The sequence below is a fragment of the Anabrus simplex genome, chromosome 1 (genome assembly GCF_040414725.1).
Source record: "Anabrus simplex isolate iqAnaSimp1 chromosome 1, ASM4041472v1, whole genome shotgun sequence".
NCBI lineage: Eukaryota > Metazoa > Arthropoda > Insecta > Orthoptera > Tettigoniidae > Anabrus > Anabrus simplex.
In genome coordinates, this window is record NC_090265.1 from 1,658,841,565 (window position 1) to 1,658,857,656 (window position 16,092).

The following is a 16,092-nucleotide window of genomic DNA, read 5'->3' on the forward strand; positions in this document are numbered from 1 at the left end:
TCACAAACGGGAATTAGTCTCTATGTTTCCAAACTTACCAAATTCTTATCTTTGGCCAATAGGTCTAATTCATTACTGTACCTCAGTCGCCAGCCATTAATTCATTAAAACTGTGGGGAGTTTTGTATAAAACTTTAGTTTCCATTAAAATTTACTTTGCTCTCAGGTGGAAATTTTCCATTATTTGTCCCTCTAAAGGAACTGCTATTTCCGTGTTAAATTTAAATCACATTACTCGATTTCGTCTTATGCGATAATTATATAGAACCAATTCATTATGTAAAGCGTTGGACATTTGCATACCTTTTTTTTTGCTTGGAATAGCCTATACTTCTTCTTCTCCTTCTTCTTCTTCTTTCTCTTCTTAATCCGTTTACCCTTAAGGGTTGGCTTTTCTCTCGGACTTAGTGAGGGATGCCACCTCTACCGTCTCATGGGCGATGTCGTGAAGCGTGAGACTTTGGGTCGGGGGATACAACTGGAGAGGAGGACCAGTAGATAGCCCAGGTGGCCTCACCTGTTCAAATGAACAGGAGCCTTGTGGAGGATGGGAAGATTGGTAGCGACAGGCAAGGAAGAGGGAAGGAAGTGGCCGTGGCCTTAAGGCAGGTACCAGGCGGCATTCGCCTGGCGGAGAAGTGGAAAACGACGATAAACCACTTCGAGGATGGCTGACGCGGGAATCGAATCCCCCTCTACACGTTTGACCTCCCGAGGCTGATTGGAACCAGTTCCAGCCCTCGTACCACTCTTAAAATTTCTTGGCAGAGCCGGTATCGAACCTGGGCCTCCGCAGGTGGCAGATAATTACACTAACCACTACACTACAGAGGTGGACACCTAGCCTATATTTTTCATCTATTATCAGGGGTTGTTCTGCTACACAACTGACAAGATTCATCTTCTTCCTTTAAGAGTTTAAGATTTCAGTTCCTGTTTTGATATTTCCTGTATCACTTTATACCACTCGAATTGCATCAGAAAAATAAATTGACGAATGGGTGGAACGATAACACGATATGAAGAAAATAAAAAATGAAAGCAACCTGGTGGACTGTGTCGCTTACTTTGTCGCGGGCATTTTCGTTTGAAAACATCAAAGAGGTAGTTCTCAAAGTAAACATTTATAATATGGTCATGAATGTTCACGACGAATTAGCAGAAACTTCGTATCCACTGATACAGCATCAGCTACGTCCACATCCGCAGGTGATTCGTGTCGATCGACTGTAACAGAAGTAGTTTGTTGCACGGCGCCAGCGCACGCTTCTTCGTGCGCCGCTCTCTGACGTTCCATGTACCTCCTTAGGCTCTCACTGTTGTAAATGACTCTTCTATGGATTTGACACGATATATCCTCTGTTTTCACGCCATTTTTACAAGGAGATAGGATCGCCATCTGTTACGGGTTTCACGTAAAACCCGCAAGAAGTAAGTCCAGGTCACAAAAGATTCTGAAATATTATATTTTATGGTAGTTATTTAGTTAGTCAACTCAGGGAAATTTAGATCTGTCACTAAATATCTCTAAGTTGTCATGAAGGGTGAACCATGAAGGTTTGTTATCACTTTAGCGGCGCTCCAATGATTGCCTTTCTGGGGAAAAGTACCCTCAACTGCTCAAAATTGTAGGGTATTATTTGTAATGTACCCGTCACGTGTAATCGCATAGCGAGGAATTTGCTCCAGACGGTGATACCTAAATGAACTAAATTGTCAGTAACTTCCCATCATGCGAAGGCTTCAAATTTCTTCCGAACTTCTTCTTCTTTTTTCTCTGCATCCAAACAGTTATTAGTGTACGAGCATGTCTGTTTGCCCCTTGCACCCATAATCAACGGATGCCAACGGTTATGACGTTATGTATAGTGAGTTATTCAAAATTACTTGTGTATTATTTATGTAGGTTACCAAACCAAAATCCAAACCATATGGCGCCCCGATGGGCCATGGCCTACCAAGGGAACGCCGCTCAGTGCCAAGGCCTGAAGGCTATGAGGTGTCGTGTGGTCGGCGCGATGAATCCTCTCGGCCGTTATTCTTGTCTTACTGAACCGGAACCGCTATCTCACAGTCAGATAACTACTCTATTGGAATCGAGTAGGCTGAGTGGACCTCGAACCAGTTTTCAGATTCAGGTAATAATCCCAGATCTGACCGGGAATCGAACCCGGGTACCCCAGGTATCAGGCAGGCACATTACCCCTAAATCGCAGGGCCTGTTCGTATAATAATCCAGATGATATTATATTGTTGGACACTTCTTGGATATTTATGCACATTTTAAAAACGATAGCTGGTTTTGACTCATGAATGCGTTTATTATCGAGTGGAGTTACGGAAGAATGTTCTTCTAAGACGCGATCACCTGAAAGGTGGAGCTGCATTTTAATGTATTTCAAAGCTCGTCCTTGACTGTTCTTTAATTCAACTGTGGAATTTTAAGAGCAATACGCATGTATTCTATGTTATTAAACACAAAGGAACGGGGAGCTGTATTATTTTTTAATTGAATAAAGTTAATTCTTTTGAACTGCAGCAACCGCAATCATATTTTCTCGTACATTCCTTCAAGGAGTGTCGTTAATTATTGGCATTAATGTGGTACCGTAATGAACTAGAATAGTTGGAATGCTGTTCCAACTAATCAAAGTCGGTCTAAAGGCTTCACAGTGGCAGCTCCACCACTAGACTCTCTCCCTATTGGCTTGCAAATAGCTGTGAGGTCTGCTTTCAAGTCTCGAAAAGGAAATAGAAAACACTACTTTTTCTATAGAAAGAAGAAAAATGTGAATAAGAATGGAGAGGGAAAGATTCTCAAAGCATATCTTAAGATACCAGCCCAGAGGGAGGTCGTTTTTTTGAACACCAATCTAAGAGAGGGTTCTAGAAAGGAATATCACCTTTTCTAGTGTGCAGCCTTACGGGAGACCGTATCATAAAGTGTTAGTACGTCAAAAATAATATTTTTTAAATTTCTTTTATGTGATTCATATTCACCTCTTTTCTAGACATTCAAGAGGAAAGGGGTAAGAATTTTTAAATGTAAATTATAGCACTTTACTTCAGTGAAAAGCATGCTCTTTGGCCGAGTGGTCAGCATTCTGGTATCCGGATCAAAAGAGACTCAGGTTCAATCCCGACCGTGTCGGTGATTGTAAATGAGTATAATAATTACTTTGATTCGGGCACTGGGTGTTTGTGATTGTCTCAGTACACATCATCTACATGCAACTCATCGCACTTCAAACAACCAGAGAAAATCTCATTAGTTAACACATTCCTCCACATAGGGATAGGGGTGGCATCAGGATAGTCATCCGGCCGTAAATTTATGCTGAATCCATTCGAAAGGGCCAACTCCTGGTCACTGGGAAAAGGAAAACAAGAAGACTTAATTGAAAGACCTGTTAAGCTCCAAGTAAGTAGCCATAGTTTGACTGCTGCCTGGGAGACTGATTACCTCGGATAGAGTAGGGGTATTTCAGTCGCATTGACAAAGAATACTGCAATGTGTTCGAAACGTCGGCAAACTGTATGGAATGTAGAGAAAACAACACCGTTCAACCTTGAAGAGACCGAGCTCGATAGCTGCATTCATTTGAGTGCGGCCAGTATCCAGTATTCGGGAAATAGTGGGTTCAAACCCCACTATCGGCAACCCTGAAGGTGGTTTTCCGTGGTTTCCCATTTTCACACCAAGCAAATTTTGCGGCTGCACCTTAATTATGACCGCGGCTGCTTCCTTCCCACTCCTAGGCCTTTCCTATCCCATCGTCGCCATAAGACCTATCTGTGTCGGTGCGAAGTAAAGCAACTTGTAGAAAAAACTGAAGAAGACCTAAATAAAATTAATAAAGGTTAAATGTCACAAACACTGCCTAGAGTTACAGTGAAGTGCGTCACGTGTCATAGGCGACAGATACAGACCATACTCTTACAGCTCCACTTTATTCTCTCATCCCCAACAGCATCCAACACGATGGTACATATTAATATCTGCGAAACTAGCACCAGCCAATACAATTCAATTAAATTATTCTCAATCTGATGTTCATTCAAATTAATTCAAATCCAAGCGTGTCTGTTCAAGTTAGAATTACGTCGGAGAAGTCTTCTCTCTTTGCTCAAAATCTGTCGATTTCAGTCAAGGCTAGACGGTCGTTCACTGGAGTAATCAATCAGAGCTCCTGTAGCACTGATCTTAATCGAATGGATGCGTGACTTCTTGCCCCTTGTTCATCACTCAGTCGTGCTTCTCTGCAGCAAATACCCTTTTTAGTATCTTTCTTCAGGAATCTAATCAACATCCTCCTGATCTCTTCTTGCCGTTGGTCGTCACTGTACATAGCATTACTCAGAAGTTATCTGATAGCGAGGAAGATAGCACGTCTACTGGAAGGTTGTAATAAGGTACTTCGGTGGATCAGATATAGTGTGCCTGACTCATGCACTTTAGATCGTGGAGTTCACTTCCGCCGGGTTAGGCGGAATTTTAAGGGCACTCAAAAAAATTCTCAACACTCCATTCTTATTTATCATTAATTAAAAGATCTCTAGTAGCACATTCACTCTTAGGAAAAAATCGAACGACTTCTGCTTTCCCTGGTAGATTCCGGTGCAATTTATACATCGTAAAAGTTGTGCAGGCTGCTTAAATGGCAGCTATTAATTTTGGCGGTATGATTTTTATCGCTTTTACGTGCCACTAAGAACATTCATGGTTTTGTGAAACTCCGAGTGCTGAGTTCTGTAATGTTTCGGTAAGTCCAAACGACATGGGAAAGGTATTTTAGCACCTTCGAATACCAACAGACTGAGTAACGTCTGAACATTCCAACTTGATTCCAGAAGACCAGCGCTCTGCAGTCTTTGTCACTCATTCACGAAATATTCCTCCTCCTCCTCCTCCTCCTCCTACTTCCTCTTCTTCTACTATTACTACTACTATTATTATTATTATTACTATTATGAAGAAGAAGAAGAAGAAGAAGTACAGTCGTGTCTGCAGCTCTTCTCAGGCTCGCCCCCAAAGGAGGTGAGCTGCATACACATACCAGCCCTCCTAGAATTTTTACATTTCTGCCAGTACCAGGAATCGAAGTCAGACCTATAAAGACGGGAGCTAATAGTGCTAACCCTTGCGCTACGGAATTAGAAAATAATAATAATAATAATGATAATAATAATAATAATAATAATAATAATAATAATAATAATAAGTAGTAGTAGTAATAGTAGTAGTAGTAGTAGTAGTCCGGCCCATTGGCTGAAGGGGCAGCGTAGTGACTTTCCGTTCAGAAGGTCCCTCCTCCTGCTCCGGGACTATGTGTTTGTGTTCGTGTTAGTACATATCTTCCTTTACATACATATCAACTACAAACCTCCAAAACCACGCAGTACTAAAAAATATATCCCTCTACTTGAGATTGGCGTCAAGAGAGGCATCCGGTCGTAAAACTGGGCTAATTATCCACGTAATTAGCAAAATCCTAGGAAAAAGTAGCAGGCCTAGTATTAGTAGTAGTATAAAGTATTTGTAATGGATATAACTGTGATTCAACAAGGGAAGAATAGTAACATTCTTCTTGATTGAACTATGTCTAAACTCTGGAGATCTGAGGTATTGTTATTCCCCTCAATTTCATGTGACGTGTAATTTAACTGGTATTCCCTACTGGATTTTTGGACGGTGCCTTTTTTATTTCCTCGCTATCGAATATCAGAAAGAAAGTATCCCTATCTGAATCATGTTCGTCACCTTATCAGGCCTTACCAGGCTTTTTTATGTCTTTGTTAATCACACTGCTATGACAAATTAACACCCAAGTTATTCTGAAAATTAGTGATAAAGTACCTTTGAATAGGATCTACTTTTCAGTAAATCCAAAACTTTTCAGCTTTACTTTTTTTTTTTGTTACACAAATGGCATAACATCTGAATTGAAATATAGCAATTACCATTTAAATGCTGATGACTTTCAAGTATATTATCACACTAAACTGGAAGATGCTCGCATGCCAACTGACAGAAGGAATGCTGAGTTATGAAATATATCATATATGCCTGCGAAAACTCTATATTAATAAGTGCCTCATAGGCAAAATCTATTATAGTTGGACAATTAATTACCACGACAAAGTCTTTACATATCCCTTCATTTACTCTGTATGGTACAAAAATTCCACATGAAAGTTCGTCAGCCGTATCTGTAACAGATCTGAAATACCATCAAAACTTATTACCATTAAATACGAAATTCGGGCTTATAAAACGTCAGTTATTCTAATATTATATTAATGTGATGCTGTATTCATTGATGGCAACTAGTGAGGAAGATGCAAAGGACCATGAATTCGGGCATCTGATTGAAATTTTCTTTACACTATGAAACAAAAGTCACACCTTCATACAAGCAACATTCCCTCCTGAAATCTAAAGACCTCGGAAGTCTTCGTATGTAAAATCTCTGAGAGAACTCCACTGGTCCTGTCCTCAAAATTTACATACCTTTCTTCTTTTTTACAAGCATAATACACGCTCTGCTTCCACCTTTTCCACTCCATTTAGCAGTTCAGTGCCCAAAATCGCTCATTTATTGCGACGGGAAATAGATTTTGGAACTCTATTCCAAATAACATTCGTAGCATTTACTCTTTACAGTCATTCAGGTCTTCACACAGAAAGTACAAATTAGATGCATAATCCAACGGTTTGAATAATGATGAGTGAAAGGTGGTGTATGTGCGTGTAAATTAGATGGTTAATTATCATTAATTTTATTATATTAGTAGTTTAATCATATGTACTTATTTCTTACGTTACAAATGAATTACTACATTTAATATTCTTCACAACTTTTTACTACGCAATTATGTGGTTAAGTGTAAACGAGCCCATTTGGATTATTGACTACTAGATTATATAATGAATTCCATTTCATTTTTTTATAAAATTGACTTTGTAAAGATAGTTTTAAGTATATTCCCTGTCCAGAGAGCCAAGAATAACGGCAGAGAGGATTCGTTGTGCTGACCACACAATACCTCGTAATATGCAGGCCTTCAGATTGAGCAGCGGTCTCTTGGTAGGCCAAGGCCCTTCAGGGCAGTAGTGCCATGGGATTAGGTTTTAGTTTTTAAGTATATTCACTGAAGTAATACAGTAGACATTTTTTGAAGTCCGATAGGGACATTGAGAGATTTATGCCGTGGTTTCTGAATAAGTCATTAAGCTCAGTACACATACACTAATGGTGAAAATGTTTGTGAATTAATATATTAGATTCGGAGAGAGCAATCGGAGAAAACATACTCATGATGCACGAAGATGGCACAAGAAAAAGAATACCAATAAGAATAAGAATGAATAAGAAAATGAACAAGAATAAGGAAAACAATAAGCCAGTTGATGATCAGTTACATCCCAGGACACTCATAGTCTTGAATAATGTTCCTGAACCTACACATGTTTGTTTTGTTTCATCAAACTGAAACGAAGAATACTACAAATTAAGTCGTGTGACATGTCTGAATGTAGGCAATATGTGCAACGTATCCCTCGTGTTGGTTGCCTTCTCATAGGATGAACGCTCTCCTGTCTCAATTCTATTTCCTTACGAGCCGTCCTGATTTTATCGTTTCCAAAGCTACAATACATTTTATTGATCCTTCGTAAGCATATTTTTCGTGCTTTCCTCGTACCACATTCCCCCTGGATCGATGTACACATTCCTCTGTGTTCAATTTAGACCATAAAATTGCTGCTCCTTACCCAACTAAGCTACAATTCCGCTGGTGCCCTGGGGGTATTGTACCATGTTGTATAACATACAGTTGAATTTCAAGTTAATCGTTAGTCATTTCACTACATCTCAGATACCAGGACGAGATGTAATGACAATAGAATGAAGCCTGGCGTTAAAATTTGAGAGCATTAAATTACGCTTCACACGAAGGATGATAAACTGCGAGGTTTGAAAATTCAAAGTACTGAATCCTGTGATTAGTAGAAACTATCCAGATTTCATATTCCCTCTCATATTTAAAATTACAGCCATGGTTGACTTCATGCATATATAGCCAAATCGTACCTTACGCCAAGTAGTGGTAGATACGCACATTGCGTTTCAAGACTAATAAGATAGATTGGTTAGAAGAATAAAGTTCGGTTTAGCCCAGTTGAACTCTATGTAATAACTTGTTTCCCAGTTCGTAAACCCAAATCACTTTTTGGTGGATAATCAATACCAACGAAGTAAATCGATAATCGATAGTTAGAAATCAAATATGGACGAGAAACATAAATGGAAGTTATGAAGGAAGTGTTAAAAAATTAAATGACAAATATCTTTAGAAGAAGACGAAGAAGAAGAAGAAGAAGAAGAAGATGAAGGATCATAGATGTACGTCATTTTTATTTCTACATCTTCAACTCTTGTGTCATATACGTCAATAAAATCTGATACCTCATTTCCGTTACAGCTATCTATTTATGACTTTCGACTTTCAAGCTGGACAGTGAAGGCATCATACGGTTAGATATGTTCGATTTAGTACGTGAGTTACAATTTGCTTTACGTTACACCGACACAGACAGTTCTTATGGCGACGATGGGATAGGAAAGGGCTAAGAGTGGGAAGGAAGCGACCGTGACCTTAGGATACAGAAACCACGGAAAACCATCTTCATGGCTGCCGACAGTGGGGTTCAAACCCACTATATTCCGAATGTAAGATGATAGCTATGTGACTCAGACCGCACAGCCACTTGCTCGGTTGAATGAATGAAGTGTGTCACAGGTATCATACCGTAGCAATCATCATACTGTATCTCGCCATATTTTATGGCTACTTAAGCTTTTATACTGCACCCGCTCACTTCCTGAGTCCCAGACTAGCATTTATCTCAGGAGTGATCAGTTCGAAAACGAAAAAAAAAAATTTATATAAAGAAAATCAATTATATATCGGAGCATCAAATGAACACAGGGATGAACGGGGCATGCAAATTTAAGGTTACGGGGGACGACTCATTCATGGATACAAATTTTTGACTCCACAATAGGACTGGGAAGTGACAACTTAAATTCCATGGGCATACTGGACTAACTACAATGAAAAGATATGGAAACTGTTTCCTATTGAAATTGCAATGAGGAGCAATTTATTCACTTATTTTGCATACTACACATGATGACAAATTTACATTGGGACACTTTCATCCTGAAAAATAAATGACATAATACTTGGATTTTACCTCACTACTCTGGTAGTGTAAAACATCTGGTGAATTCGCCCCAATTGGTTACTGGGGATAGAATTCACATCCGTATGATTGGACGTTTCACCGCTGGAGATCTTCTTTCGGAGACGAAGGCACGACAGTAATTTTTTACTGTCGTCTCCTCGTTCCGTTTGGACATGAGACACTTCCGGTATGTACATTCTGGTGAGCCGGACACCCACCGTGGGAAATGTTATCGCCTCGAAGAAACGGGAATTTATAATACGGACAAACTCTAGCCTATTATTTCCAGATTCACAAACACACCAGGTAGAGTTCATTAACTCAAAAGCTACTTTAATATTTACACTTGTCAATACGACAAGACGTACGGAAAGGTTCATTACTATGCTCTGACCCTGAAGACATGTGCCGTCCGTGGGTTATTTACGTATCTACCGCTAACAATCTCCCCGTGAAAACCCAACATCTGGTTCGGAGCAGTTCGACACAGGATGACTGTCCCTATCATATCCTCCTATGATTATTAAATGATATCATTACCATTCTTTATCTGATCATTATCATATTCTTTGACTACCATCAATTAATTTTATTATTGTCATTTGTCATCCGGGATGATTATATGCCAACCCTTGCCGACGTTTCAAACGAAGGGTCGTTCTTCCTCCTAATTTATCCGCACAATATAATGATCAGCTTCCTCATAAATATTTATTATTATTATTATTATTATTATTATTATTATTATTATTATTATTATTATTATTATTATTATGATATTCGTAACAATGAATCATCGACCATTAAATATCTTAATTTCCTTTCATCATAATTATTATTCTCAAATTACTATTGCAAGTTCTTTATCTTCTGCTCCTTCAACTTTTCATTATTATTATTATTATTATTATTATTATTATTATTATTATTATTAACAGTGGAAATCGTGCGTAACCCGTAATCATCCTCGCTATAATAGTTCAACTTCTCGCTCTTATTATTTTCATCAAAAAAAAAAAATAGCTTCATTGGTTATTCTTCTTCTCCTTCTTCAAATATTTTATTTATTATTATTATTAGTTACAAATCTCAAATTTTTCATTTCAACTCCCAACATCATTATTATGTCCAAAATAAAAAAAGTAAATTCTTAAAAAAGTAGTTTTTTTATATTTATTTTTATTATTAATTAAAAAAATAATAATTTCGCCTGTTACACGGTAGTCCACTCTTTAACGCATAACCCCTTTTACAATTCCGATTTATCCTGGCACTAAGCACTTGATTTAAGACAAGATTCACTTGGAGTATGATTATTGTTATTATTATTATTAAAAATGGAAAGATGATATTTTAATTTCCACTCTTTAGAATTTAGTCACATATGTTAAATCCCGTTATGAACCACTAAGATCTGCTTTATATTGGTCGGGACAACACGGTATCCGGGACCGTACCTTAAATTTCGTACTGCCGTTAATTTTATATGGGGACATACGTCCTCCCAAGATACATCTCACAACCTATGGCACATCGCGGCTGGGCAAATACCTCCAATGCCGGCGATTGCTAAACTATTCCTTCAAATTTGAAGTCCATTTCCTTTCATCGGAACTCTTCAAACATTTAATTCATAAATTAATCCTCGGTGCGTGGATTCTACCACTAATAACACCGGCATCTGTATTTTATATCATCTTAGGCCTTGAGATTCATCTATTTCATCATTACAAACAATACGGCTCAATTTATTTCACGACGGATATTCGTCCCTCATGACTTCCAACTCTAAATATGGGCTCAAACCATTCTGGGCTTTTAACGTATCGTGACCATTCTAATTCACGTGCCTCTATCGCTTTTAAACAAATTTTTAATGGTTAAAATAAAGTCCAAAAACGTAAAATCAAAAATTTACGTAAAATCAAACTGATTACGCGAATGAAAGTCTTTAACGCTACATGACATCTCCACATTGATTATTATTTGCACTAGCCAACTCACGAAGCACTGTCATTATTATTATTATACTTTGACTTGCAAACGCACAAATATTATTATTAATTTACTTTCCTTTGTCAACTCACAAACATGATTATTATTAGTATTTTAATGACCTTCCGTACGCAACACAAATCTTACATACTCTGGCTCTTTCATAATCTGGCTGTCAGGTACAAAATATTCCTAATTAAAATACAAATGATCACCGCAGTGATTGAAAATCAAATAAATGGGTTAGAAAAAAAAAGGAATTTAACACTTGAAATGAACTTAAGTCAAAGTATTACAAACAGCATGCATTAATTGAAAGAAATATATCCCACATTTACATTATATACAACAAACAAATACTCAAATTAATTAATCTAACCCATTATTATGTTACTATAAATTAGTTCGTCCGTCTAACAAAAAATAAAATCATGGACTCGGGAGGCGGACCATGTTAAGTAACCATAATTAATTTACACTGAACCCCGTTTAGTCGCGATAACATCCCCCAAATATCAAAATTGTGTACTCATTCCTATGTAGAATTCCATTGTCTCGTAGCGGATGAGGTATAGGCCTTACGGCCCCATGGTGATCTACTCGTCCATCATGTCGCACAATACAAATTTAACACAGTAAGACACTTCTGGGTGACTACCCATGATTAATACCTTATTACACTATTTTACACAAGAATACTAATAACAAAAAAACACTTATAGGTGCTCCTAGACCCCTGACACTCGCACAATATAATCTTCATATACGCCCGAAACACACGTCGTGACACATTACGACGAAATGTCGTTCATTTGAACCGGCGCGTATCGCGTCTTCAACCGGCACTTCCTGGTTTATTTCTAAGCCGTCTTGATAATCGCCTAGCTCCTATAATTCCCTGCTCGGATAGTTATTCACCGTCTATCTTGAGGTGTTTACTTCAGGCTCCGCACACTGCCTTCCAAAGGTACTATCGGCGTTCCGTTAATTATTTATTATTCAATCACATGACATTTATTAAATTCAACATACAATATAATCTTCATATACGCCCGAAACACACGTCGTGACAAATTATTTACACTCGGTACTATGGATAATTTCACTGGCCGTATTCATTCTCCTGATAACTCACGCACTTTCAGCTTTAACTGACTTCGAATGCGTCCCGAGGTACTGACTTACAGAGTCAACGTGTCAGAGTCTCAACTACTTCATACGACTGACACGACTGGTGACCGGTCACAACTGGTGACTTCAAACGACTGGGTGATGTGAGGTTCCACTACTGGACTTTTATGGACGATATGGTTTCCCGCCGGGGTCATCCGCGGTCAGCTCCTGGAGAGGGGGGTTGGTTATCCTAAATCGGCATATGCAGGTGGATTTGGATCTCTTGCTTTATCCTACTTAATACACTGGCGATACACATTCATGTGTCGTATTCTGAACTCCTATCGTTCGGTGATCATGGAAATATCACTTAATTTCTGTCCTCCACCTTTCGCGCGCTAACTCGGCGTCCCTGATGGCGTGCTCATCTCGACCAATGGCGAGATAGCGTGGGTTATTTCCACGAATTCATTACTTTAATTTATTACGATTACATTTAATCATCATGGGAATGATATCACAAAAATCCCCTCTATTCAATTATGTGGTTGGAATAATTTAATTATTGTTATCGGAGAAGCTAACTGGAGTTCACTCTGAGTTTTTCTTATGTTGGTTTATCTGCGGGCCTATGATAAATTTTCTCATTGGTCAACACCGCTTCGGTTAGTTTGAAATCTCTTCCTTGAAACGTGACAACACCAAATGCCTTGGGCGTGGAAAAACTGGTACGTCACATTCTCGGTATTGGTGATACATCTGCTCGCCCTTGGTCCGAAATATATACTCTTTCACTTCCTCCTAGTCATTATTCTGTTGTTGTGAGCTCTAGATTTAATCCTCTTATCTTCTGGCCAAGAAACATTCTCCCCCTAATGACAAGCTTAAATATGGCGACGGTTTGTCGCGATCACGCCGGGCTATGTTGAAATTCTCCCGTCCACACAAAACTGACACTGTATTTCATTTAATATTTCTATATACCTGTATTCATCTTCAAAAAAACCAAATCATGAAACTAGGGCCTATCTCATCAGGGTACAATACATCTCCTTACATCTTAACTCATGTTTGAGTATCACCTGGAGTGTTGAATCTGCGCTAGACATCACAAGAACCCTTTTTGTCTTCTATTGATTGTTTAAGAACAAGGCATTGTGTTTCCGAATCCAAACATTAGACTAGGAAACTTATGTGTTCTTAGGTCAGGGACGCGTGCAGCTGTTCCCCCTTCAACACTCTGGTGTCGACATCCGGTCTCACTGTTGCTGAGAGACATAGCTAATAGTGCGGAGCGGAAGTGAAGAGGTCTGCAGTAACAGTTTGGTGCAAGAAGCTGCAGAACGTCTTTGCGGAAACAAGAATATAAATGTCACCAGAAATGCTGATTCGTTGTATAGTTCAAGTCATTTCTTCTTCTCTTTAATTATCCTTCCCTTAAATAAGCTCTATACTGAAGGCGATATTTCGACATCTCCTTTCTATGAGTTCATATCTTATTGTTCTTTTAATCAGCAATTTTACTTTCTTTATATTATCTTAGGCCCAGATCCTTGGCTGAATTTTTAGCATAGTGGTCTTCGTTTCGTAGGGCCATGGATTCGATTCCCGGAAGGGATATTCTTTTAGCCGCGTTTGGTTGATTCCTCTAGCTCGAAATTTGCCACTTTTTTGATCATCTTAATGCACATCTTCATTTTCATACAACGCATCATATCACCAAGCTTCACAAAAGAAATGCAATAGTGAGTACTCGTACATCTTTCCACGAAGGGCTGGCGTCATGAAGGGCTTCCAGTGTATAACTGGACTTAATCCGCTTTAGTACTGAACCTATATAATCTAGGCAAGGGTCGTAAAAGTAGAAAGATCACAAAATTATTTCCGCGTTACTGCCATGTATATTTTGAAACTAATTTATTAATGATGCAAAGGCAGTTCAAAAGTAAAGTAATACCACCTCTCACTTGTGCATTGTTTCCTATATTGAGTCATTTACCCACCTGCCACCACTTTCCCACATCGCCGTTAGACCACACGTCATTTAGCAATATTGCCTCAATATTGGTTACAAGGTGGAGCAACAGGCATAGACAATTGTCTAACTTTGAGTCTTTGTAGTGCACCCTACACCCTCTCGTTTCGTTTAAGGAGCAGATCAAGACTTGAAAATATCCTGAGTGTCTGTAAACATGCGTCACTAAAGCTCAGAATTTTATTTAGTCACAGTCCCTATGAGAGAAAGAGGTATTTTATATTAATTCCATAATATACAATAAAAATTGCACATGTATTACAGGAAGTACGGCAGGATTATGCAATTAAGAATAATTTAGTATTTGACTACACTTTAACAAACTAGCAGAAACTAAATAGACTGCCAGACTGACGAATGCGCGCTGTAAGCGGATGAATCATACCTCAGTATCCATGACTTCGGTAAGAATATACCCTTCGTCATAGCACATGCTAAACGCTGCTGCCCGGGTCTCCACTACTTGCTGTGACGCTGTACGATTCGGCTAGTCTTGGCGAACGATAATTTGTGCGTATTTCCGCAAAGATCTTTTATTAACTAAAGAAATGATAAGACCTGATAATTGCAAGTAGTCCACTTCATGACCGTATCGATGAGTATAATGAACAGGAATAATTAAAGAACCACCTAATCGATACTTTATTTAATTAATTTAATTAATTAATTAATTAAATTTATTTCTTTAATAAATTATCGATTAGGTGGTTCTTTAATTATTCTTGTTGAAGACCTGATAATACAAAAGGGCTTGTACGAATTGTTTTTTTAATAATTACTATAAATCCTAGTTTATAATTCTACCAGAGGAAGAATTTAGACACCCTAGGATAAAATTAAATTTAGTTTATTCAAATTATTTAGGACCAGGAAGAAAATCTCCATTCCATAAAGAAGTTCCTTTTTCCACAAAGTGGGGGGGAGGACTGCCCTGTCATCGCCCCCACCCTACACCCCCCCCCCAATCGGCGCCGCTGAGGTTGACCATAATTATGGTTGTGGGTAGAAGATCATTTTCTATTTCCTCTTGATCCAGAGAGGGAAAGCACTGCCTAGTACATTACACGTAATCCAAGCGTTATTTTCACTAAGAATATCCTGAAATCAATTTCCTGCATTTTCAGACCTATACCGACCTCGACTGTGATCGAACCAACGCGGCTAGACACTCGACTAAACAATTTCATTGCTCCTAGAAACTCACACTGAGCCCTGACTGGAAAGCTCATTCCACATAACTACTAAACACTTAATTTTACGATATATTTACCCTAGCATCCCCTCCTAATTAGCAGGAATTTATTTAAGCTTTACGCGAGGACTGAAGGCTGTTGACGCTAGGCGTGTTCCGTGCTGATAATGAACTTCCCTTCGCAGAAGGATTTAAACTATGGAACTGGTTGGCTTACTTTGCTGCTGTCAATCTCAGACCAAGCCTACAGCTTTGCGTTAGTTAAACACACATTCAGAAGAATTTATATTCATTTTGACTTATATGAAGGTAGTTATTCATTTCACATAATATAATTATGTGGAAAGCAAATAAACCTGTACATGGAATCAGCTCCATCAAATGGGAGCATATCGTAACTTTTGGCAGTGTGACACATTAACACGTATGATAGATTGTGTGATTGTGATAAGTAAGTTAATAACATGGCCTTTGTATTGTACAAGTCAATGTTATTATTGTTGTAGT